The following is a 25,798-nucleotide window of genomic DNA, read 5'->3' on the forward strand; positions in this document are numbered from 1 at the left end:
GCGAGATTCCTATTCGTCGGTCTGTCCGACGTACGTCGAACGTGACCGACTGAATGGGAACGTACAATTACAATAGGGGCTACAGCCCCTTCGGGGCTTGGCCCCTAAATAGGCCTTTTGTCATTTTTGGCAATAGCCTACAGATTAGTGCAAGACTACAAATTGTCTACTTTTATGTGTACGCTCGCAAACAACAAAAGCTTGTACTTTTGTAAAATAAAAAAAACAGGGTGCGCTTTCAGCTGTTTTTTTGTGAGAATCTTTCTGAAACTTGAACTCAGCGAATAATTGTACCTAAAAGAAACATCTCCATTCGATAAGGAATTTGTATGTTTGTGTTAAATAAGAGGCGATCTATCCACTGGAATGTGTTGTTTATGAAATCATGGCCAGTGCTAATTGCTGCTTGGCGCTCGTGCACATGCGCAGTCTTCACACAGACAATCGAGTGTTTCAACGTGTCCTTGCACTTGATGTACGGTCACTGATGAACACCTTTGGTTTTAATGAGGGAAAAAAAGAAGGTATGAGGGCGGATTAGAACCCAGAATCTCAGAAACGCTTGCCAAAAATTCTATCACGGGACCATTACAGTACACAATTGACGTGGCAAATTTATGTATTTATTAACTGCCACGGCGGGCCAGACTACACACCTATAGCAGTATTCTCAAACTGCCGGTGTTACAATATATTCGGTTCCTGAAATATTCTGTTCCACTGGGTGGCGCTTACGCGAATATTCATGATATCCTCCTATTGTGGGCGCAAGCCAGTGGAACTGAAAATATTAGTACACGCTCCTCAAATCGCATCGGTTTAATGGATTATTTTGAAAAGGTTATAAATTATTCCTTTGGAATATAAATCTTTGGAGCTTTTTTGATTACAGTCTTCATGCCAGCAGCTACTTAAAAAATGTTATTTTTTGTTTAAAATATTATAATTATGATAAGAAAATTATTTAGTTTCATTTTATTTGACAAGGCAGGATATTGCAGCACCCTGAAATGTGTCAAACATAACACACACTCAAACAACCTTATGTACCTGATTTATTTCAAAAGCAATCAAAATAATTCTGATAATAATCATATAATTTATTCTGTGAGGTAATACAGCACACATGCACAGAAAAAATAGATAGCTACTTTACAAGATGACGTTATACTTGTTATTATCACCAATGTCGTATGGTTTTGTTTTGCTTTTCTGATTTTCCACATTATACTCATCATCTTGTAAAGTCGCAGTCTGTTTCAGATTGGATGTGAGAGCTGAAGTCTTGGATAGCTCTGGCAGTGTGTGATCCGGACATCCATGAAGGCTGTTCCCGAGTGTCAAGGCCCTGTTTAAATATTTACCTTAGAAGCTCACACTTATCATTGCTTCTTTTCACACATTGTTTTGAATTTTCAAATATCTTTTCAATTTGAGTTACATTCATAGAGTAATTGCTTCTGTACTTGTTACAACATTTAATGTAATTGATATTTATATAGGCTTCAACTGAATTTGCCATTTTAAAGCATGTAAATAAAAACTAAGAAAAGATGAAAAAATCAAAAAAAAAAAAAAAAAAAAGTCTATTTTCCGGATAATATTATAAAGATAATTTTGTACAATCCAAATAAGCTTTACAGATCTTTAGAACAAGATTTTAACAATGTTTGTCATGTTTTTAAATTATTGCACATGCACCTATAGGTCAATCGAGGTAATCAGTTACAAAAACTTAGGACACTAAAGAGACCTTTCTACTGACTATGAAAAACACCAGAATAAAGATGCCCAGCGTCTCTGATCACCTGTGTGAATGTGCATTAGTCCTGCTACCGGAGGTATGAGGACTGCAGATGAGAACATAGCAATAAACTGCAATGTCTGTAATGTTACCATAAGTACCCCAGACATGTTTGAGAATGCGAATTGCCTTGATGGAAGAGTGGAGTAACATCTCACAGCAAGAGCTGCAAATCTGGTGCTGTCCATGAGGATGAGATGCTCTAAATCAGCTGGTGCCACATCAGACTTTCAGATTTTCATCAAACGTCTGTGAAATTTGTTCAGTTTATGTCTCAGTTGTTGAATCTTTTTGTTTGCACAAATATTTACGTTAAGAAATTTGCTGGAAAAACAGTTGAAAGTGAAAAACTCAATGTGCACCAATATCGATTAAATAATAATCAAGAAATTAAGGTTGACATTGAATATTCACACCAGTCTATAGCTTATTTTTATTAGGACAAAGAAACATTTGTAGAAGTTTATTTCAAGTTGTCAACACTATGCAGTACTGTAGTCACAGAATGACAACGAAGGAAGCAGACTAATCAAAATATTCATAAAACTTTTTAAAGCCTCAAATTTAAAAAAGCTAAACAGAAAACGCATCAGTGTAAAAAAAAGGTTATTCGCTCATGTTTGCTCTGCTGTATACTTACGTTAACTGTTTATCTGAATGCCACCCAGTGGAACAGAATATTTCAGGAACCGAATATATTGTAACACCGGCCCGCGGGCCGTTTACGGCCTGCCCACCCCCTCTACCCTGCCCGCAACTGATCTCAAAAATAAAACATAATCCGGCCCGCTAAATTATTAAGTTGGCTTGAAAAAGCCAACTTACTGTAATGCTATTTAAACTTATTATTAAGTTGGCTTGAAAAAGCCAACTTACTGAAATGCTTCTTAAACTTATTATTATTAATGGTGCTTGCCAAAGGCAAAGCTCCATTCTTATTCTCCTGCATACTTATTATTAATGGTGCTTGCCAAAGGCAAAGCTCCATTCTTATTCTGCTGCATATCTATTATTCTTCTTCTTCCACACAAAATTTCGGCGCACTACTCCTCCCGCAGATTTTGTCACAGACCCATGAATGAGGTGTCAAATTGTGCGGCTTATTGAGGAATGGTGTGCTTTGACTTTTCTAAGCGATCGGGTGTACGATGTTCGTCCGGCGGGCCAAAAAGTAGCCAAAAAAACCCCATAGATTTTGCATTGCAACAAACTTTGACGAGTCATAGCTCCTAACGAGAATTTCGTAGAAACATGTGGGTCACCACGTTTAAAGAGGCTGACAGGCTCTGTCAGACCATACCTCAAAATGGGGTGTAAGTTGTACCCCTGGGGCGCAAGAGCTGTCCAAATTTCCCCATAGACATACTATGGTGAAGCCGTGCCCATGAAACAGTGCGTTTTTCCTACTATCGGAAATTACATAGAGATTTTGTATTGAACATAACTCTGGATCACAATGACATAGACACAAGGGGTGGGCTCATTTTACTCAGGCAACCAATCAGTCTCTCAGGATCATTGTGAAGCTATCAAGCCATGCCCTAGCAACCATATAGAGCACCTTAGTAACAAGCTCCATAGACTTCCATTGAAGAAGATCAAATGAATATCTTTGGATAGAAGTGTCATAGAAACATGAGGGTGGGCTCATTTGACTCAGGGCAGCATACGGCCATTCAAAAATTACCTTCAAGACTTCATAGCCACGCCCTAGCAACCATTTAGAGCAGTGTTTCTCAACCGGGGGTACGCGGACCCCTAGTGGTCCGTGGCATAATTGCAAGGGGTCCGTAGAATCATTACCAAAAAAATAAATAAAAAAATTAAAAAATTTGTTTTCATAAACTGACACGTTATTTTATTGTATATTCACAGTAAAAATAAATATAAAAACCAGAAAGGTGGGTAAAGTAGGTAAATTTAAAGTTACTGTAGGTGCATTTTCATATTGGCCGCCATTTCTAATCATTCGCGGCCCATCGCGGGAACGAACAGCTCATAATAACAGCTCGTCGAGAACGACGCATGCAGCCAATATGGAGAGGTGGCTTAAAAAACTTGATGGACCGTCTACCAGTGGAGCTGACACAAACCAAGAAAATTCCGGCCCACCAGAAAAGATGAGAAAAATGGACAACACAAAAACACGTCAATATCAAACCAATTATAAAATGTTCGGGTTTACAGCTACAACGACTGAGCCCCCACAACCACTATGTTTTCTGTGTGGTGAGGTCCTGTCTAACCATGCAATGAAACCATCCCATTTGCAGCGACATCTGACAACTAAACATTCCTCATGTGTAGGTAAGACGGCAGAATTTTTCCACAGAAAACATTCTGAATTCCAGAAAAGTCAAGAAAAATTAAAAGCGGCAACACAGATGTCCAGTTCTTCCCTGCTTGCATCATACGAGGTGTCACTGCTAGTGGCTAAATCTAAAAAACCATATTCAATCGCAGAGGAGCTTATTGTGCCAGCCGCAGCGATCCTCGCTGAAACAATGTTGGACAAGAAAGCAGCAAAGGCAATTAAAACGGTGCCTTTATCTAATGACACTGTATGCCGTCGAATTGACGATATGGCTGAAGATATCGTTGCGCAGGTGGTGGAAAAGTTAAAACAGGCTACAAGTTTTGCTTTACAATTAGATGAGTCAACTGACTTTAGTGGCGAATCACAATTAGTTGCATTTGTTCGCTATAAGGACAAGGATGAGATCGACGAACATATACTTTTCTGTAAGCCAATGCTGGGCAAAACCACCGGTGAGGATATTTTTAATGCTGTGGACTCGTTTTTCACGGAGCACTCATTGGACTGGCTGTGCTGCTCACACATATGCACGGACGGTGCAGCATCAATGACGGGGCGGATCCGTGGATTCGTCTCACGCGTGAAACAGGTACACCCCGACATTAAAACAATACACTGCGTGATTCACAGGGAGGCGCTAGCTTCAAAACGAATGAGCCCCAAATTACACGAAGTCCTTAATGACGCGGTTAAAATAATTAATTTCGTCAAATCCCGACCGCTGAATGCCAGGCTATTCAAAAAACTGTGTGACGGAGTCGGCTCTGAGCACCAGCAATTACTGTTACATACTGATGTACGCTGGCTCTCGAGAGGAAAAACGCTTCAGAGACTGTTTGAGTTACGGGAGCAAATCTGTGCAAGCGCAGCACTGCTGAAGGACTACAACTGGCTGGCCCACTTAGCTTACTTGGTGGATGTTTTCAGCAGGCTTAATGACTTGAACTTGGAATTGCAAGGTAAAGACACATCTGTCCTACATCTGTATGATCGAGTTTCCAGTTTCATGAAGAAAATTGACCTCTGGGGTAGGAAATGTCAGGATGGGGATGTCAGTAGTTTCCCTCAGCTGAACATGTACATTTTAAATGGTGGAGCTGATAAAGTCGGCATTCTGCAGACAGTACAGACACACGTGAACAAACTTTCCTCTGAGTTTAAATCATACTTTCCAGACATTGAGGTTCAGAATTCTGAACTTGACTGGATAAGGAATCCTTTTGCACCTACCAGCATCCAGACCGCTCCTGCTAGTCTCCAGGAAAGACTTATAGATTTGTCCTCAGATAGGGGTTTGAGACTAATGTTTTCAGAGACATCACTGACACAGTTTTGGTGCAATGCTGAGAAGGAGTACCCCAATATTGGAAAATGTGCTCTGTATGAACTGCTACCTTTTGGGTCAACCTATTTGTGTGAGGTAACATTTTCAGCCATGACACACATAAAGACAAAACAGAGAAACAGACTCAGCCTGGAAAGAAGTCTTATTGCTGCTGTTGCCACACTTCACCCCAGAATGCAAAACCTTATTTGTGATAAACAAGTGCAAATTTCACATTGAAAATAAAATTAATAAAGTAACAATCAGATGGAAATTTATAAAATATCTGTAATAAACTGACATTTCCAGCTATTAAAATTGAAGGTAGTATGACAGTGTAATAACTCCATTTCATGTTGTTAAAATATTGATCTGTATAACAACAGCAACATGTGTAACATAAATCTGGGTTGACCAATTAATGCAAACTAGAATAAATGGTAAAGTGTGTTTAATACCATTCTATATATATATACTGAATATACTGAAATGTGTTTAAATCAAAGTTATTGTGTAATTCTAATGCAAATTAAATCAATTGACAAGATTAATGTATTAACATGTTATTTTAGTTGACAAAATTTATTAAATTGAACAATTATAAAATAAAATAAAAATCCATGAATTTGTAATCTTAAAAATGTTTGAAATGGGGATGAAAAATGGGTATGTGAAAAAGGTATGTGTAATGTAAATCCTTGTTGACCAATTAATGCAAATTAAATGCAGTAAAGTGTGTTTAATACTGTTCTATGTATATTCTGAAATAGTCAATGTTATTGTGTTTGATTATTGTATAATTCTAATGTAAATGAAATCAATTGACAAGATCAATGCTATTTTATTTGACAAATGTTATTAAAGTTAACAATGAATTTCCATGAATTTGTAATCTTAAAAATATTTGAGATGGGGATGGAAAATAGGTATGTGAAAAAGTTATGTGTAATGTTGTTGACCAATTAATGCAAACTAGGATAAATGCAGTAAAGTGTGTTTAATACTGTTCTATGTACTAAATTGTTGAAAAACATTAAAAAGAAAACAAGTATACATTTTTTGGCACTCCATGAATTTGTAATCTTGAAAATGTTTGTGATGGGGATGGACCGATAGGGGGTGGGGGTCCATGAGAATGGTTTGAGATGTGATGGGGGTCCAGTACTCAGAAAAGGTTGAGAACCACTGATTTAGAGCACCCTAGGAACCCAAAGCAAAGAGGAATATCTCAATATCTGGATATCATAGAGGCATGGGGGTTGGTTTATATCATTCATACTGGCAAGCAGCCTTTGGAGTATCGTCATTGGTAGCTGCCAAGCCACTTCCTAGCAACCAAACAGAGTACCCTAGCAACCATTTAGCAAGATCTATATCTCTGCATCAGAGCATCATAGAGACATGGCGGTTGGCTCTTTTGACTCATGCTAGCAAACTGGACTTTCAACATGCTACACATGCTAGCGGTGAATAGCTACATCCTAATAGTGATTAGCTAAGTGCTAAAGTGGGCTAAGAACATGCTAAGAACTCTATAGAAACTTCATAGTAACTATCTGTGACAACTACCAACCACCTAGTAACACCATAGCAACCACCCAGGTTACCATAGCAACTGCCTAGCAACCAAGGGGCGAGTTTTGCCACTGCAAGCACCATTCACATTTTCTTCAGGAAATTTACATTCTAGGTATTATTCTTCTTCTGAGCCAAATTTTAGACTGCATCTCCTCCTAGAGCTTTAAAGCTACAACCACCAAACTCGGCCCAGACCTTCAAACTGTTCAGACCGAGTGTGCTATATCTTTTCAGACTGATCCGACTTACGGTTTTCCTAAAAATGCTGATCAAACTTGGAAAAAATCCCATTGACTTGCATTGAAAATGTGAACATTCCATCAACCTTCAACTGTTAAATTCAAATCAAAACAAACTGAAGCCCATTAAACTTAATGAAGCTTCCATTCTATGTACTATTACTGAGCCATTTAAACTCATTCAAACTCATAAACTAACTAACTAACTAACTAACTAACTAACTAACTAACTAACTATATAACTATCTAACTCAAATACAAATCAAAACAAACCCATTAAACTCAATGAAGCTTCCATTCTATGTACTATTACTGAGCCATTCAAACTCATTCAAAATCATAAACTAACTATCTATCTAACTTACTAACCATCTATCTAACTATCTATCTAACTTACTAACTAACTATCTATCTATATAACATATCTAACTTACTAACTAACTATATCTATCTACACACACTCACTCACTCACACTTACTTACACATTATCTAGCTTTTAAACTACTAAACTAAAACTTTAACTATTTCAAACTAAAAAGCTTCAAACTTCAAGCTTTTAAAACTACTCTAAACCTTCTGGCTAGGCTTTTTCAAGCCAACTTAAAGTTTGCCTACTAACTTTACTCATCTAGTTGTACCATGATATGCAACTGCAATCATTTCTATCCCCGGACTGGGAAAATGTCTACTGTCCACTTAACTGATTAATTGATTGTGAAATGACTATTTATGATTAAGTGAATTGACTGTCTATTATGTTGCTGCTTTTGTAAAGCGTCCTTAAGCTTGGGAAAGGCCCTATATAAATTAAACATATTATTATTATTATTATTATTATTATTATTATTATTATTATTATGACGTTTTGGGGCATGATTTTCATTGTCATTATCAGACACCTTGGGAGTGAGAAAAATTTGGCTTTTTTAATGGATGTCAATGCACGAGAGCATTCAATACGCTAAGTTCAGTATGCTGACTTATATGAGGAAACAGCGAAAGCCAGCCTGTCTGTGTCACATAGTCAGCCACACAATTTTATTTGTATAGCCCATTTCATACACAATGGTTATTCAAAGTGCTTTACATAAAAATGAATAATAAAAATAGAACATAAGGAATAGAAATAACAGTAAAAACAGAGAAGTTTGCTATCTGGATGGAAGAGCTAGGAAGTCTCAGGGAGTTTGTTGTTGTTGTTGTCCATCAGAGTGGATCTAAACGGATCTATCCATCAGAGCGGATCAGAATGGATCTTCCTCACACGACAGGAAAAACAAAAACATGATTTTTGTGATCTCATGCATGCACATATTGATATGAAGAAAATTTTGTATAGGCCTATGTTAAATTACACTACCAGTCAAAAGATTGAACACATTGCCATTATAATGTTTTTAAAAGAAGTCTCAAGTCTCTAACCAAACAATGGTTTTCTATTTTAATATACTTTAAAATATAATGTATTTCTGTGATGCAAAGCATCTGAACATTCCTACCTCTCTAGTGCATTTCATATAGGCTACTATATTTGTTATATTATAGAGCCTAAATGTTGATGTGCAGTTGACAAACTATACATCATTAAAAAGATCTAAGACTCAAGCTTCACATTTTGACTCTTAAAATCTTATATTGACCATAATTTCTTAATATGCTTAAAAGCATACACATTTGGAGAAATATTGATGGATTCTCATATGTTTATATCAATTTTCTATACATAGGAGTAATATTTATTATACTATATTTATTTTCATCATTATGCTGTGTTTTTAATTCATCCTTGAGGCGGAGGGCGCTCTGCCTCTTTTGTCCACAAATGCCTTGTAGGGTCTGCACAGTCTCAAGGATGAGCAGGTCCCACCATAAACTGTGTTTAAGCCTCAATTCACGGAACTTTGGTTTGTAAATCTTACATCGATTCCGGCCCGGCAGACACTAATGGATCACGAGACCTTCTTTTTATGACTATTTCGATAAGTCCCAAACCTCTCCTCTGTGACTTCAAAGGAGATGTGAACGCCACGGATCGGGTTTCGAAAGACAGGCCCGAATTCCAAACGGTCATAAAAAGAGAAAATACACGCACGCACCCACAGACACACACTCACATACAAAGACTGTATACACAAATATTATACCTGCAAATATGAATGTACCTGCCATTGTAGTGCTCGCTGCATGTATGTGTTACTAGTGTAGAATCGTAGAATTGACTGTAGTAGGTTAGTTTTCATGTTAAACGATAGTAATAGAGTGTAAAGTGTATCTTCTTTATATGACGAGAGACACCTGTCGAGTTTGATCTCTCCGTAAAGCTGTGAATCCGAGCTATTCACTCATGTACGTTACATTTCTGCCAAATGCATCGTTCAATGTTTAATAATACTATGAAGGAAATGCACTGATTCAACATACCATAAATTTATTCGGGAGACAGGACAAAGGAATGTGGAAACCCGCCAAATCGCAACGCTAGCATTGGAGGACGTTATCAAGAAGGCGTTCTGGTCTGTTGTCTTTAAAACACCATGACACGCGTCTTTTGGTGGCACAAGTTTTCTGCACGAGTTCCTGCCGTCAAGACGGACTCTCTTCTTTATTTTCCGGTCATATTACAACAGTTAAACCTTCGTTTGAAACTTCGCCGAAACAACCTCCGGAAGAAGAAGCAACTATCAAACCGAGCGCTCCGAAACTCCAAGCACCCTGACTAACCTATGCAAGTATAACGTTTTTACGATCTTAAATACTGAGTTTCCTTGCTGGCTCTTAAAGGTGAACTGTTGCAATTTGACCTGCTTTGATCATCTCTTTCGTTTCTGCCTTTCCCTCTACTTTGTATGTATTTGTATTTACTTGTGTCCATTTAGCCGTATAACCTGTGTATTACCCGTTTCGTATATTAAACTCATTTTATCCATGCTTTTTGTTCACTTGCTCATTTTAGCAACAACCGAGTCACTTTAACGTTCTGATTCTAATATCCTTGCTCTATATTTGAAGGCTATGATAGAAAGTTAGTCTCCCGGCCCGAGAATAACATTTCTGTCATGATAATCTGTGGATAATTGTCCGTTTCGGTGGACGAACTGATAGTTTTCCACATAATTATTCAACCAGAACTAATCATATATGTGATTGATTATAATTCGTTGTAGTTAATTCACCATATATGTTTAATTCCCCGTTGGGTCGATATATGAACGTCATAAAGCTTTCTGAATTATGATATTCATATTTCATCCATAAATTGATTAATAACTGTACATCGCTACATTTATTTGGTGGAGAATTCGCGAGCATCGTTTTAAACTTGGTTGTTGAAAAAAAAGCAAGGTAGAATAATTGGTGTGTGATTTAATGTTCATGCGCGCTTTATTCAGTGAGAAGACGCACGAGTCCTCACACTACTCACCGTTAACAAGCTGCTTTTGTGTCTAAAAACACGGTAGTAAATTGTTGAACGTGAAATACACTGCAGTCCATTAATATGTCAAGCTCTTATCTGTGAAGGACGACAATCTTTGCAGTAAGTTACAGTTTTGAATATTAATTTCCGCTTGAATGAAACGAATTGATCGTCATTAAGCGTGTTCTGAAACGAGATTTTGTAGCGAGTTTCCTATTTAATCTCTGCAAAAGGCCTTATCTGCCGCTATTTTAATTGAATTATTTGTGTCGTCCAATTATTCAAAAATAGCGTCTCGCTCCCTTGGTAACTAATTGGACTAGCTACCCAAAAGACGTTACCAAATACAAGTCTAATCAGAAAACAGTTTACCTGCTTTATCCGATTTGACTTGTAAAGTTGGAGCCAGTTGAAAAAACACCCTGATCCAGCGTGACTAATAACAGCAGTGAATTATCCTGCAGTTACATATTTGTGCACTAAAATTTGTGCAAAAACGGGGTCACTAAACCCCGAGGTTCCAAAGTTTTATACTTAGGATAAAAGGTTGCACCAGTCCAGTGAACTGGCACAGAAGAATCCGCCGAGATTCTAAAAAGAGTTTGTATGTGATATGTGCAGTTAGATCAGCTGAAACGCTAATTTAAAAATATCACAGAGGTGGATGCAGTAACGCTGACCAGACGCCAGAGGGCAGTCTGTCCAGGTGGGGCACCCCTCCCTACTTCATTGTTGTGTGGACTCAGTAACGCCACCGTGTGGACGTTCTGAGTTAAAGCTGCTCTCCGTACTTTGAACTGAATTGTCTCCAAATTCGCCCGTGACTACTTCAACGTTGCTGTTATAACTGTTTGTTGATGGTTATGCTTTCCAATCGTTTTTGGAAGGTGGTTTACTTATTTAAATTTGGTTTAAACACGTTTTAAATTTTTAATTTAGATTAAGTTGCCCTTCCAACCAGAGAATTCACTTCCTGGAAGTGCTCCCCCGTGTGGACGGATCCGGAAGTCAATTCCCTGCCATCTGTGTGTCCTTTCCTCTCCTTGGTTCCTTTGGTCACAGATTTATTCTATTCTATTCTATTCTATTCTATTGTTATTTTATGTTACTCCATTCTACTCCTTTGGTTTAATTCAGTTTTGTTGGTTCTTCTCCCTCTCTGTCTCTTGAGTTATTATTTTATTTTATTTTATTTTATTTTATTTTATTTTATTAGTAATTGTTTTTTTGTTTGTTTGTTTTGTTATTTATTTTGCTTTATTTACTTCGGAAATTCTTTCCCTGGTATTACTTAATGCTGTATTCTATTCACTTTTAGTCCTGTGTCCTGTATGTTATTGGCTGGCAATAACATACACACACACACCCAAGCCTCCCTTATTTCATACACTTGTTTTTAAATTTAATTGAACAACATTCAATTGTAATTTAAGATTAAGTAGTGTCAATCAGTTGGCATTCTGCTTACCAAGAAGCACTCCTCTGTAGGGAATTCACAAATAGGGAAGGCTTTCTCCTCTCTTTGCCCCACGCTGTTCTTCTGTGCATTTATTTCAATTTAATTGAGCAAGAGTTCAATTCAAGTTTGAATCAAGTGCCTCTGAATTGTGTTTTTCTTTTCTCTCTCCTTTCCCATTCTATTTCTATGCACTGGTTTAAATTTAATTGAACAGGCTTTAATTCAAATTTGAATCAAATGCATCTGAATTGTTTTGTTTTATTTTGCCTTTTGTCCGGCTTCCAGCTCAGTTAAGATCCCTATCCTGTTATCCTACACACTTGATTATTTAAATTTGGTTTAAACAAGATTTAAATTGAGATTTGAATGTACAATTAAGTTGTGTTTACTTGACTGTTTGTGTACTTGCAGACAAGGCCCTCTAGCACCCGGTGGTGAGTTGACGGTTGTTCCAGTGGGTTCCAGTGAAGTGGAGTTGCCTGGCCTGGCGAATCTGACACGTGCCTGTGTGTGAATCGCAGGACGTTTCTGGCCTCACACCACGGGCAGCACGCAGAGACATTAGCAGGTTGGGTGTGTCAGGTGCAGGGAGGCGACGAGTCCAGTTGGAACCCAAGGCAATTTTGTTTAATTTCCCTGTTTCTGCTCGACAGAACCGCCCTTTGAGTAACTGCCTGCGGGGTCAGACTCAGGGGTTGGGAAAAATTCAATTTTGACCTGCCAATCTGGCCGTCGGCGTTAATACCTCGCCTGAAAACGCAATTGTGCTGAAGGTCACTGTTTGAGAGGCTGCGTCGTGGTGCAAGGAGGACAGGACGTCCGCGGACACCGCAGTCGGGTGTGGGAACGTCTAGGAGAGGCTGCCCCATCACTGAGTTCTCATCTGGGCACTCGCAATTCACCCCAGGCCTAGAGTAACAACGTACAGTCCCTTCCCTTAGTGAAAACTACAAGATATTACATATCTTTCATTCCTTTAGGTTCTGGCCAAAGCTGTTACTTTTAAGCCATACCCTCCCTCTCAGTTTTATGACTCAACGGCGCCCTCGCCTGGCCCCGTCATAATCCCAGAGGCGATAGGAAGTTTAAGCTCAATTTCTCCCCTTTAGCCCTTCACATTTTGTTTTATTGCTATTCTACGTCTATTCCTTTCTATTTTGTTTACTGCTCTATTTCTCATTTAATTGCATCCACTCTGTTCTGTTTTCTTTTCTGCTGTGTTTGTTTCTTTCAGTTCACGTAGAAGCAGAACCTGTGAGAGCCACCACGGAAAACTGAGTAATAGATAGACGACCGAGCAGCGAGAGTCGCCAAAGGACTCTTAGAACTACCGCCTGTCAAAATCTATAGTTAAATCCGGCACTCACTCACACAAATTGACCTACGTGGTCCTTCTTGGTTTGACAATTAAGTGTCAAACCTACCTTCCACTAACTGTCTGCACCAGTTAACTGGAACCACACAAAAGAATTATCTAATTACGTATTACGTAACCGCTAATCCCTGCACAAGCTTGCATTGGTTCTTGTCTTTGTTGTGCTGTTTTTCTCTCGTCAACAGTAGAAGCCACTATGTCACGAGCATCCAGCCCTGACACCCACTGGGACCATCTCGAGACCTGGCTGGGCGTCATGACCAACCCGTTCCTGCCCAATGCCGCCGGCGACCTCCAGCATCTGAGCCGCGAGCAGCTGGACGGGGACTTGAATCGACTGATGGCCCACGATCCGATGCAGAGCTACAGTCACAAAGAATGGGCAAGACTCATCGGAGGCCTCGCCCACAACCTCATCGCCCAGGCAAGGCTCAATGAAAGGAGCAACGCACTTCTGGAGCAGGAAGTCGCGGCGCTCAAGCTCCAGGCTGAGGAAGCCCGGAGGAACCAGGCTCAGACCCAACATCGTCTTGATCAGCTACTCCTCGAAACCCCAGATCAGCGTAGGACAGCGGAGGAATCTGATCCTGAGCTACAGGAGGAAGTCGAGAGACTCCAAAAGGCCCTCGAAGAGCTCCACGTGGAGACGGGGCGCAGAGAGCAGATGGAGAAGCAATCCAGAGAGGAACTAACTGGAAAGCTCCAGCATGGCGAAGCTCTCCTAGCAAGAGCCGAGATTGAACTGAAAGAAAGAGATGCTAAAGCCCGGGCCTGTGAAAATCACCTTAAACTGGCCCGAAGTGAGATCACTGCTCTGAAACAGCAAAGAGACTATCTTAGAGATGAATTGGACACTGTGCACCGAGAACTAAAGCATTCCTATAAACTGCAAAGCGAATTGGGAGGAGACTTGCATGCCATGCAGCTCCCTCTAGCCACTGGACCTAAGTGCCCCAGTCAAGAGTCCCTAGTTCGCGAGGGGGGTGAAAGCCCACTGCCAAAAACGTCCAGCCTCCAAGAACCATGGTCAGGAGCAAAGGGATGGGAGCCACCCCAGAAAAGCCGCGCTGCGAGCTATGGCGTGATTCCCAAAGAGCTGGACAAGCTAGCAAAGAATATCCCCACTTTCACTCCAAACCCAGCAGGGGGTGTCGACGTGCACGCGTATTTGCAAGACATTGACTTCCTGTTGCAAAATGTGGCCAACGTGAGTGCATGGGACAAGTTGTATCTACTCCGCATCACGTCCAGCCGTGACGTGCGCAGCTTCCTGGATCGGCAGCCAGAAGCTGTCAAAGCAGACTACCAGCTGCTGCGACAGGCTCTGATCAAAGAGTTTTCTGACCCTGAATCGGACCAAGGGCTCCTCGCGGCCATGGATCTTAAACAGGGCCGACTGGAAACTCCACAAGCATATTACAACCGTATACGAAAGGCCTACTTCGGAGCACGCAACGAACCAGGAATGGAGGAAGATTTCAACTTTAAGACTTTGTTTCTTAGAAACCTGCACACTGCAGTAAGTCATCATCTGGGAGTCCTGGCCTGCCCACGAAGTATGTCTATTCAACAGCTGCGAGATTTAGCCTACAAAGCTTATTCCAAGCAAAGGGCCATATCTGAAAAGACTGTTAAAAATCCAACCATCTACCCGGTCTCTGATCACTGCCCAGAACTGGCCCTAGAGGGCGCACACACACACCACAGTGACAGACCGTTCAACCGAGAGGCAAGACAGTTCCCAGCCAGCAGAGGGCAGCCTCACCACGAGGGCGCCCGTCCCAAGCACCAGAGCGGACACTCTGAAAGATTCTGGGACAGGCCACATCCAGCCAGCAACCAAAGGGGCGGGGCCGCATGGGAGACCAGCCGGCGACCCAGAAATGGCAGGCCTTCATCGGATAGAGCCTCAAGCCCCAATCGCCAAAGACAGAAGGCCTCTCGACGTGCATCAAACAAGTCCAAGTCCGAGCCCTCACAGGAGTCGAGCAACGCAGTTATGTCTGAGTCTGCAGAGATTCTGAAAGTCCTGAAAGAGCTGATCCAGAAAAAGCCCAAAAAGAAGGACAAGTCAGACTCCTTATGACTAGAAGCAAGGTCTGCCCCTAACGTCTGCCCTGACAGCCCTTTAACACAACCTCACACCCAACTCACAGTTGACCAGAGACTTACCACACAGTCAGTTAGTACATCACAGAGTGACCTCATCACACAGTCACCTCAGCCAACAACCGCACACTCCGAGCAAACCAGCTCACATCAACCCACCGACGACCAGGACGCCACGGTACCAGAAAGTGCCGTTTTGGTTGTCTGCCTCCCAAACGAATCACATAACACCAGCCCCACTTGCTTATCGGTCAGCACCCAAGCCCCGGTACCAAGACTCCTGGGAAACCTTATCGAAAAGGGGGTGGCCCAAAAGCTGTACATAGCCATCACTGTGGAAAATGATGTGAGGATTGAGGCCCTTGTAGACACGGGAGCAGACCTAACTTTGATGTCAACTAACCTTTTTGAAAGACTCAGACATGAAGCAAAGAAACAAAATCGAACTCTTAAATCACAAAAATGTGAGCTAAATGTGCAGTCATACAGCCAAACTGAGATCCAACTTGAACAAATAGCTCCCATTCATCTAACCATCGGTCCAATGAGTTTGGTACACCCCGTATACATCTCACCGATGGACACGTTTCCCCTGCTCATTGGCAAAGATTTGCTAGATCGCTTTGAGCCCCTATTGGACTTCAGACAGCTGAAAATTTGGGCTCAAGTACGAGAACCGCGGCCTTTCCAGTCACCCAGGTCATCTGAGCCAGACTGTCAGGTCACAGAGGTCACGGGAAACCCCACAGCTAGCTGCGGGAACCCCGTCTCAGCACCAGGGCAAAGTTCAAGTTCGCTCCTCTGCACCTTTCAGCTCACCACAGACTCGGACTCCTTCTGCCCCAAGGTCACACCAGACCCGCAGCTGAATGGCTTAACAATAACAGACACTGTCCTCGCACTGTGGGCTGACAACTCAGCCATCAACCATAACGTGTTCAATGCTCTCAAGGAAAACGCACCGGACCTCCCATGCGTCAACAAGCGCACACGTTTCTCTTTAGACTCTCGCTTGTCAGCTATGACAACAGCCAAAGGCGTCTGCGCTCTGAACTTGAATTGGAACGGCCGGTTTCTAACCCATTACTTTCTGGTCCTCCCAGACCTAACGCATGATGTTTACATTGGAGCAGACCTCCTGATTCGCCTCAAAGCTCACGTGGACATGGTTAATGAGGTAGTGTGGGCACCAATGACTGTACAGCCCCCTGTTGTTCCGGTTGACCTTGAGAACCTCGTGTCTGGCCAGACCATTCCAGAAGTCTGCTTCCTGGTCAACGAACAGGAAACGGTAGTACCCGCTTATACCAAAGGGGTCGCTATTCGCCTCAACATGAGACAGGGCCAAAACCTGAATAACACACTGGGTTTCTTCCAACTTTCACCTGAAAGCGTGGAACTTGGACTCACCTTGGAAGCCACACCCCTCACTGAAGTGTCATCCCGTGTAATCTACATTTTGCTTAACAACTGCATGGCTACCCCCATCAGAATTCCCAAGGCCTACCGGCTGGGATGGCTAGTAAGCCACGACTTCCATGACTTTGAACTCACGTTACCAGTCATCGGGTCAATACCAGCTGCTATGATACCAGAAGGGAGCCCAGACAACACGGTTTTAACTGCACCCTTCAAGACCATCTCCATCACTGCCATCATGCCGGTACCCACAGAACAGGTGTGCAGAACGGAACTGATGGAGGACCAACACCTTGCAGTATACACAGTCTCTAACCAGCCTGCCTGTGAAACCCAGGAAAACACGGCACCACTGACAGCCAGCCTGACAGCTGACACCACCACAGAAGAGCCGTTCCCAGGGTTCGAGTCTCAAGTCCAACAAATCCTGAAGGATGCAGATGCCCTAAAGCACGAGGCAGACCGCCAGAAACTCAGGCAGGTCCTGTACAAATTTAAAGCATCATTTGCCAAAGACTCTTTAGACTGTGGACTCACTAACCTCCACACGGTGCGCATTCCAACGCGCCCAAACGCTCCTCCCACCTTTGTCAGGCAGTACAAAATTCCCATCACCTCACACGAACCAGTGCAGGAGATTATCCGCTCCATGGAAGAGAAAGGTGTCATCCGGCCTTGCAACAGCACCTACTCAGCCCCCATCTGGCCTGTTCTCAAACCAAATGGCAAGTGGCGACCAACCATTGACTACAGGAAACTGAACCAGCAGGTGCCACTGTCACGGTGGCCCATGACACAGCTGGAGCAGGAACTACCTAGAGTCAAAGGGGCCACTATCTTCTCGACGCTTGATGTGGCATCAGGATTCTGGACTATACCCGTACACCCAGAGGATCAACACAAGCTGGCTTTCACCTTTGGCAACCGGCAGTACACTTTTACAAGGTGCCCATTCGGCTATGCCAACTCACCAGCTGAATTCAACATCTTCCTGAACAAAGCATGTCCAGATGCAAGGATGAGAGGGAACCTCATCTATGTGGACGATGTGCTCATGAAAAGTATGACTGTGGCGGACCACCTGATCGAAATAGACCATGTTCTGACCCAACTGACCACTGCCGGCGCCAAAATTGCCCTCCACAAAGGACAATGGTGCCGAACCAAGGTCAACTACGTGGGTCTACTTGTCGGTTCACAGGGCATTGAACCGCAGTCCAGCCGCATTCAAGCTATTCAAACCATCAAACCTCCCACTAACGTGTCGGAGCTGCGCAGTTTTCTAGGTGTGTGCAACTACTCACGGCAGTTCATAGAGAACTACTCAGACATTGCAAGACCTCTTACTGCTCTATTGAAAAAGGACTGCCCATTTGTCTGGACAGGAGTTCAAACAAGTGCAATGAACGAACTGAAACAACATTTGTGTCAAGCCCCATGTCTGGCGTATCCTGATCCAAACAAAGAGTTCTACTTGGAAGCCGGATTCTCAAAGAACTGCCTGAGCGCTGGTCTCTACCAACGATACGACCAAGACAAAAGAGTCGTAGCGTATGCCAGCAAAACACTCCTGTCACCGGAGTGCAAATACTCAGACTGTGAAAAGGCGTTGCTCTGCACTGTATGGGCCATCCAAAGATTTTCCAACTACATTGGAGCACAAAAGGTTATCGTCGAGACCTGTCACCAGCCTGTCACTTTCCTGAACAGCCAACGCATCCGAGATGGCGTAGTCACCAACTCACGCATAGCCACGTGGCTGATGGCCCTCCAGGGGCGCAACGTCGAGGCACAATACGCCCAAAATCACAAGTCTGCTCTGGGCAACGGCTTGGCGGCCTGCCAAAACTGCTCCGATGACACTCCAGCTTCCACACCGGAGCCGGAAATACCCCAAAACCAGCAACCGACCTGCCACCGGTACTTCGAAGAGAATGCGTGCCAAGGTATGCCCACAGCCTATGTCGATGGATGTTCGTACAACCATGAGGGCGTCCTAAAGGCAGGTGCAGGGGTGTTATGGTTAAACAACCAACCCTGCCCACCACAACACTTCAATTTGGGCTCCCAGTCATCGCAGTATGCGGAGGTAGCTGCTATCCTCATCACCCTCCAAATCGCAGTGGCCCACAACATCAAAGAACTCCTCATTTGCACAGACTCAAACTATGCCCGACTCAGTTTCACGTGCCACCTCCCAGGCTGGAAACAAAATGGCTTCAAGACCGCAAACAACAAGCCTGTCAAACACCAACACCTGTTCCGAATGTGCGACGATATCACGACAACTCACAACATGATCGTTTACTGGAAAAAGGTGAAAGGACATTCGAAGCTACCTGGCATGGACAAAGACTTGAATGACCAAACTGATGCCCTTGCCAAGACGGGCGCACTACAGGGTAATCTGTGGTCAACCCCCTCCCAAACACCCACCCCTGATGTAGCAGCAGTCACCCGCAGCCAACGCACTGCTCCCGTACTTGCTCCCACATCGCAGCCGCTATCGCTAGCTCCACAAATTTCCAACAATGACATTGCCGACCTTCAGGCCTCGGACTCTGCCATCCACACGGTAAAAAACCTCCTCTCAAACCCCTCCTGCCCCCCGATCACAAAGTCTGACTTCGACGACAACCCTAGCCTCAAACGGCTACATGACGTCAAGCACATGCTGCGTGTCCAAGAAGACATTCTGTGGTATGCCCCTGATGATCTCACTGCGCCACGGCTTGTGGTACCACACGGCCAAAGGGGGGTCATGCTCATGTATGCCCACAATGCACCATGTGCTGGACACCATGGCACCAAAGCCACTTACCAGACACTGAAACAAGTGGCATACTGGCCCGGCATGCAGCAGGATGTGGCAGAGTATGTTAGAGGATGCCTGGTGTGCTGCCAGTTCCAACCGGCAAACCCAACTCACAGAGCTCCACTGCAACGCAGAGGAGTCACGTTCCCATGGTCAGACCTCCAGATAGACTGGGTGGGGCCCCTGACCAGATCGACGAGAGGAAACAGGTATTTCCTCACGGTCGTGTGCCAATTCACCAAGTGGGTAGAGTGTCTTCCAGCACCGAACGACACGGCCCAGACTACAGCATACCTCCTGATGAACCACATTTTCAGCAGATTTGGGCTGCCACTGAGAGTTAACTCCAACAGAGGTACTCATTTTACCGCCGAGATCATGCAGCAAATTTGGAGACTCCTGGGCGTACAGAGCAAACTGCACATCAGCCACCATCCAATCTCGTCAGGGCAAGCGGAACGGACCAATAAAACTGTGGTTAGCATGCTAAAAAAATATGTGTCAGCCAACCAGAAAGACTGGGATGTGAAACTTCCACTGGTACTCATGGCTATTAGAGCCACTCCGCAGGAATCAACTCGGGTGTCTCCCTTTGAACTGATGACGGGGCGACAGATGACCCTGCCGTTGCACCTGCTGTACCAACCGGGAGATTCCAGCCTCGTCACCACCTACACTACCCACCAGTATCTCGACGAGCTACACCGACACCTGAGAACCACGTTTGCTTTTGCCCAACAGCAGCTTCAACGAAGCGCGGAAGGCCAGAAAGCATACTATGACCGCAAGGCGTCACACCAGGAACTGGATGTGGGTGACCGGGTCTGGTACTACCTTTTCGCTCAGCCACCCAAAACAGCCTCCCAACGGCTGTCAAAGAAATTTCTTCCTCGTTGGACGGGACCTCATGAGATTGTGGACAAACTCTCCCCGGTCGCATACCGAATCAAGTTGAGCCGAGGGCAGAAAGAACCAATTTTCAAATGGGTCCACCGTAACCAGATTAAGAGACATGTGACTGTTGACAGAGAAAGGATGCTGCTGTGGTTCACCCTCGTGTGCCTCCTGCCAACCAGAGGACAGCCGCAATCCGACATCACATCACCAGGTCCCGCATCTGGTATCGTACTGAGGGAACAACCGGGACTTCTCATCACCAACTGCCGGACTTACACTCAGAAAGTGTACGTGCGGTTGGATCCCCGCACTGTCTACAAAGCACACTATCCCAGCCACGTCGCCCAATACAGCTGGGCAGGGGCCCGATGGACGGAGAACGCCCTCACTCACGCGGAGGCCGACGTCCAGCACATGCTCGCCCAACTGGAGAAAATGACTATCACACAAGCCGAGTTAAGTGGACACAACCGACGCACAAAACGGTTCTTGGGAGCTCTGCTCGGAGCAGCCGCTGCTGTCGGGACCCTCTTTAACCTCGGCATGTCAAGTGTCAACGCAGTGAGCCTAACCACTGTAAGGCGGCATGTGGCCGAAATCCAAACGGAGATCCCCCAGCTGAGAGAACAACTCACCACACAGAGCCAAACCCTTCAAAGCATCGGGAAAACTCTGAAAGGCACTGTAGTGGTTCTCAACACCCACAGTGTCCTGCTGAACCAGACAGTGAACTCGATGAAGCAACTGTTTACTGTCTTCCAAAATGACTTCGCCCAAACTCAGCTCGTCACTGCTCTAATGACGGACATGCTGCGGGAAGTGAGCTCCTCCATGGACAACCTGGCCATGGGAAGGATTCCCCCATACCTCGTACCCCTGAGCCTCGTACAAACTGTGCTGGCCTCTGCTGCCGTCAGACCCACGGACCCTATCCAAACCCACCTTGCCTACTCCCTGGGTAGTGCCATCCTACTGCATGTCGACCCCGAACAAAGGGAGTTGGCCTTCCTCCTAAACCTACCTATCATCGAACCAGATAACATCTACCGACTCAAAGACATTGTCAATGTCGGGTTTTGGAAGGGTAACACCCACATCAAGATACACACTCCAGCTGTGGTAGCATACCACGACAGCAACCCCCAACTGTACCTGGCTCCCAATTTACGCATGTGTGTTTTGACCAAAGACATTCATTACCTCTGCCCTAGCAAACCTTTCCTCAGAGACAATACTGAAGGAATCTGCGGGTTACAGCCCATGATCAGCGACACACGCTGCCCTGCCGAGGCCAAGCCTCGCACCCAAATCGTCGGAACACAAGCTGAGATTGTGGGCAATCGATGGCTTGTTAACACTCCCACTCGCACCGCCACCCTGACTTACGATCAGCACGACACTGCCACTCGGGTCAGCCTGCCCAGTCAAAGCATGTGGATCCAGGTACCCCTGGGTGCCATCCTCCACCTCGATGACCTGGCCTTGTACCACATCTCAAGTGAGGAGTACCAGTCAGAACTGGAGATCCCACCCTTTTTCATGAACCACAACCTCACTTTGGCCCCCGAGCTGGAACTGAGGATTGAGAAAGGGGGTCCCAGTTAATTGACATTGCTCCTGTCGACGCCGCCCTCCAAGCACTCTCCCGACTGCCCATTCTGACCAGCTCACCTATAGCCCAAGCTTGGACTGCCGCCGACACAGCCCTTTGTCTCTCCATGGCAATCGGATACATACTGACCCTAGGCCTAGCCTTCATCCTTTTCAAGAGGATGAAGGGGATGCAAGCGTCCATGGACAAGTGCCTGCCTGCCCTTCCCCGGGGTTTCAAGAGGAAACCAAGGAGAGGAGGCACCAACATGGAGAACGTACCAAATCTCATCGAAATGGACTCTCCCTTCGACGACCCAAAGACCGAGGACCAGTAGGGACCACCTGCTGTCCGACATCTGTGCCATCCGACCTCGCTACCGTCCAACGAGATCCGCACGGGGACCTCACTGGCCGAAAGGGGGAAACTGTAGGGTCTGCACAGTCTCAAGGATGAGAAGGTCCCACCATAAACTGTGTTTAAGCCTCAATTCACGGAACTTTGGTTTGTAAATCTTACATCGATTCCGGCCCGGCAGACACTAATGGATCACGAGACCTTCTTTTTATGACTATTTCGATAAGTCCCAAACCTCTCCTCTGTGACTTCAAAGGAGATGTGAACGCCACGGATCGGGTTTCGAAAGACAGGCCCGAATTCCAAACGGTCATAAAAAGAGAAAATACACGCACGCACCCACAGACACACACTCACATACAAAGACTGTATACACAAATATTATACCTGCAAATATGAATGTACCTGCCATTGTAGTGCTCGCTGCATGTATGTGTTACTAGTGTAGAATCGTAGAATTGACTGTAGTAGGTTAGTTTTCATGTTAAACGATAGTAATAGAGTGTAAAGTGTATCTTCTTTATATGACGAGAGACACCTGTCGAGTTTGATCTCTCCGTAAAGCTGTGAATCCGAGCTATTCACTCATGTACGTTACATTTCTGCCAAATGCATCGTTCAATGTTTAATAATACTATGAAGGAAATGCACTGATTCAACATACCATAAATTTATTCGGGAGACAGGACAAAGGAATGTGGAAACCCGCCAAATCGCAACGCTAGCATTGGAGGACGTTATCAAGAAGGCGTTCTGGTCTGTTGTCTTTAAAACACCATGACACGCGTCTTTTGGTGGCACAAGTTTTCTGCACGAGTTCCTGCCGTCAAGACGGACTCTCTTCTTTATTTTCCGGTCATATTACAACAGTTAAACCTTCGTTTGAAACTTCGCCGAAACAACCTCCGGAAGAAGAAGCAACTATCAAACCGAGCGCTCCGAAACTCCAAGCACCCTGACTAACCTATGCAAGTATAACGTTTTTACGATCTTAAATACTGAGTTTCCTTGCTGGCTCTTAAAGGTGAACTGTTGCAATTTGACCTGCTTTGATCATCTCTTTCGTTTCTGCCTTTCCCTCTACTTTGTATGTATTTGTATTTACTTGTGTCCATTTAGCCGTATAACCTGTGTATTACCCGTTTCGTATATTAAACTCATTTTATCCATGCTTTTTGTTCACTTGCTCATTTTAGCAACAACCGAGTCACTTTAACGTTCTGATTCTAATATCCTTGCTCTATATTTGAAGGCTATGATAGAAAGTTAGTCTCCCGGCCCGAGAATAACATTTCTGTCATGATAATCTGTGGATAATTGTCCGTTTCGGTGGACGAACTGATAGTTTTCCACATAATTATTCAACCAGAACTAATCATATATGTGATTGATTATAATTCGTTGTAGTTAATTCACCATATATGTTTAATTCCCCGTTGGGTCGATATATGAACGTCATAAAGCTTTCTGAATTATGATATTCATATTTCATCCATAAATTGATTAATAACTGTACATCGCTACAGCCTCAGTAAAAGAAGAGGCATATCACGTGACAATCAAGGAACTAACCAGTGCCCAAGGAAGTCGACCGGAAGTTGAAGTCGGCCGGGTGCCGCCATCTTGTAGCAGAACTTCACTTGCGTTAGCATCCCCATTGACTCCCATTCATTTTGGCGTCACTTTGACAGTGAATAACTTTACATCTGAGGCGTTTAAAGACTCCATTTGTCCATTATTTATTTCCAAAGATACACGACAATGTATAAAGGGCTCCATTACCTTCTATGTTACATTATGGCCCCATAGAAACAGTTTTTGTAAAAATAAGCTAACGATTGAGTCATAACCACTCGACTCTCTGTCGCACAGTAGCGGAATTACCGTACAGACATGAGGAGAAGCTCGCAGGCAATCGGGGAGATTATCTTAATATGGCGTACTGGCGTTACATTTCAAAATACTATACAAAATAATTAATCAGAATACTTACTCCTGCTCACTCACGCCAAAGAACTCCCCGCTCAAGCTCGCCGTCTCTGCAAGATTAACGATGGCAGTTTGCACGCACAGCTACTAGAAGATTTACATCTGTCAGACAGGTTGCTGACGTCATCAAGCTTAGTGTGAGTCTGCGCGTCAGAAAAGGAAGTGCTAAAAATCGCTAAAAATGGGCTTCACTTGACTCAATTGAGTTCCAATGGGGTCGCTGTGTCCATTTCTTTTACTGTCTATGGAACTAACAGAGGCCAGAGATCGCTAAATATGGCTATTCAAAACACTTTTGAAGACAATAAATACATGCTTGAGACGATGAATGCATGTATTGACTGAATTTGCGTCTGAATAGCGCTCGCTCCGTGGGCGTGGCCGCATTAGCGGATAATGAGCTGAATCACAGACTTCTGACATGGCTCTCTTTTAATACAGATTACATAAACACAGAAGGTTTGTTTTCGATTTGACTTATATGTTTTAAAACCTGACATCTTAACGTTTTTTCAGACATAAGTGTAATTTTTTGTCATTAGTATTCACTAAGTTACAGTTCATTTTCTAAGAACTATCAGATTGGAGTTCGTTCAGAGGGAGAGGAGAAATCACGCATGTGATGTTTGTTTTCTTTATTTTACAAAAAGCACAACATTTGTGTACACAAGTGTACACAAATGAAAGAAGATATTCCACAGATTAAAATGGTGTATAACTCTTAATTGTATGTGCAACATTGACAGAGTATTTTGAGTCTCTTTCACACTGATAAGAAAAAAACCCCGGTGGTATCACCGGCGATACCGTCAGACCTCAGAGTGTTAATAGAATATGGACTTGTGACTTAGTTGTTAGTTTATACAGAATTCAAGCTGCTACTGTAAGCTGCTGTGTGAACAGAATGTTTCGGGAATCTGATCTGTAAGTAAATGTGGTTGTCATTTCCAAACAGTGTGAGCATAGCCATAAAAACATAAGTGGTTTCGCATTGGTGTTGCGCACAGAAAATTGGACAATTTGAAATATTACTGTAAATTGACTTTTCATTAACTTTGGTAGGCTGTACAAGGAAATAACTGTAATTAGCTTCGCGTTTTCTGCAGGAA

General features: G+C 43.7%; 1 protein-coding gene across 1 annotated transcript in view; it reads left to right on the forward strand.

Annotated features, from left to right (window-relative positions):
- The window catches only part of LOC137037191 (retinoic acid receptor beta-like), a 695,067-nt gene that overhangs the window by 405,058 nt on the left and 264,211 nt on the right, over positions 1-25,798 (forward strand). The gene's annotated exons all lie outside the window — the stretch shown is intronic.

The sequence above is a fragment of the Chanodichthys erythropterus genome, chromosome 15 (genome assembly GCF_024489055.1).
Source record: "Chanodichthys erythropterus isolate Z2021 chromosome 15, ASM2448905v1, whole genome shotgun sequence".
Lineage (NCBI taxonomy): Eukaryota > Metazoa > Chordata > Actinopteri > Cypriniformes > Xenocyprididae > Chanodichthys > Chanodichthys erythropterus.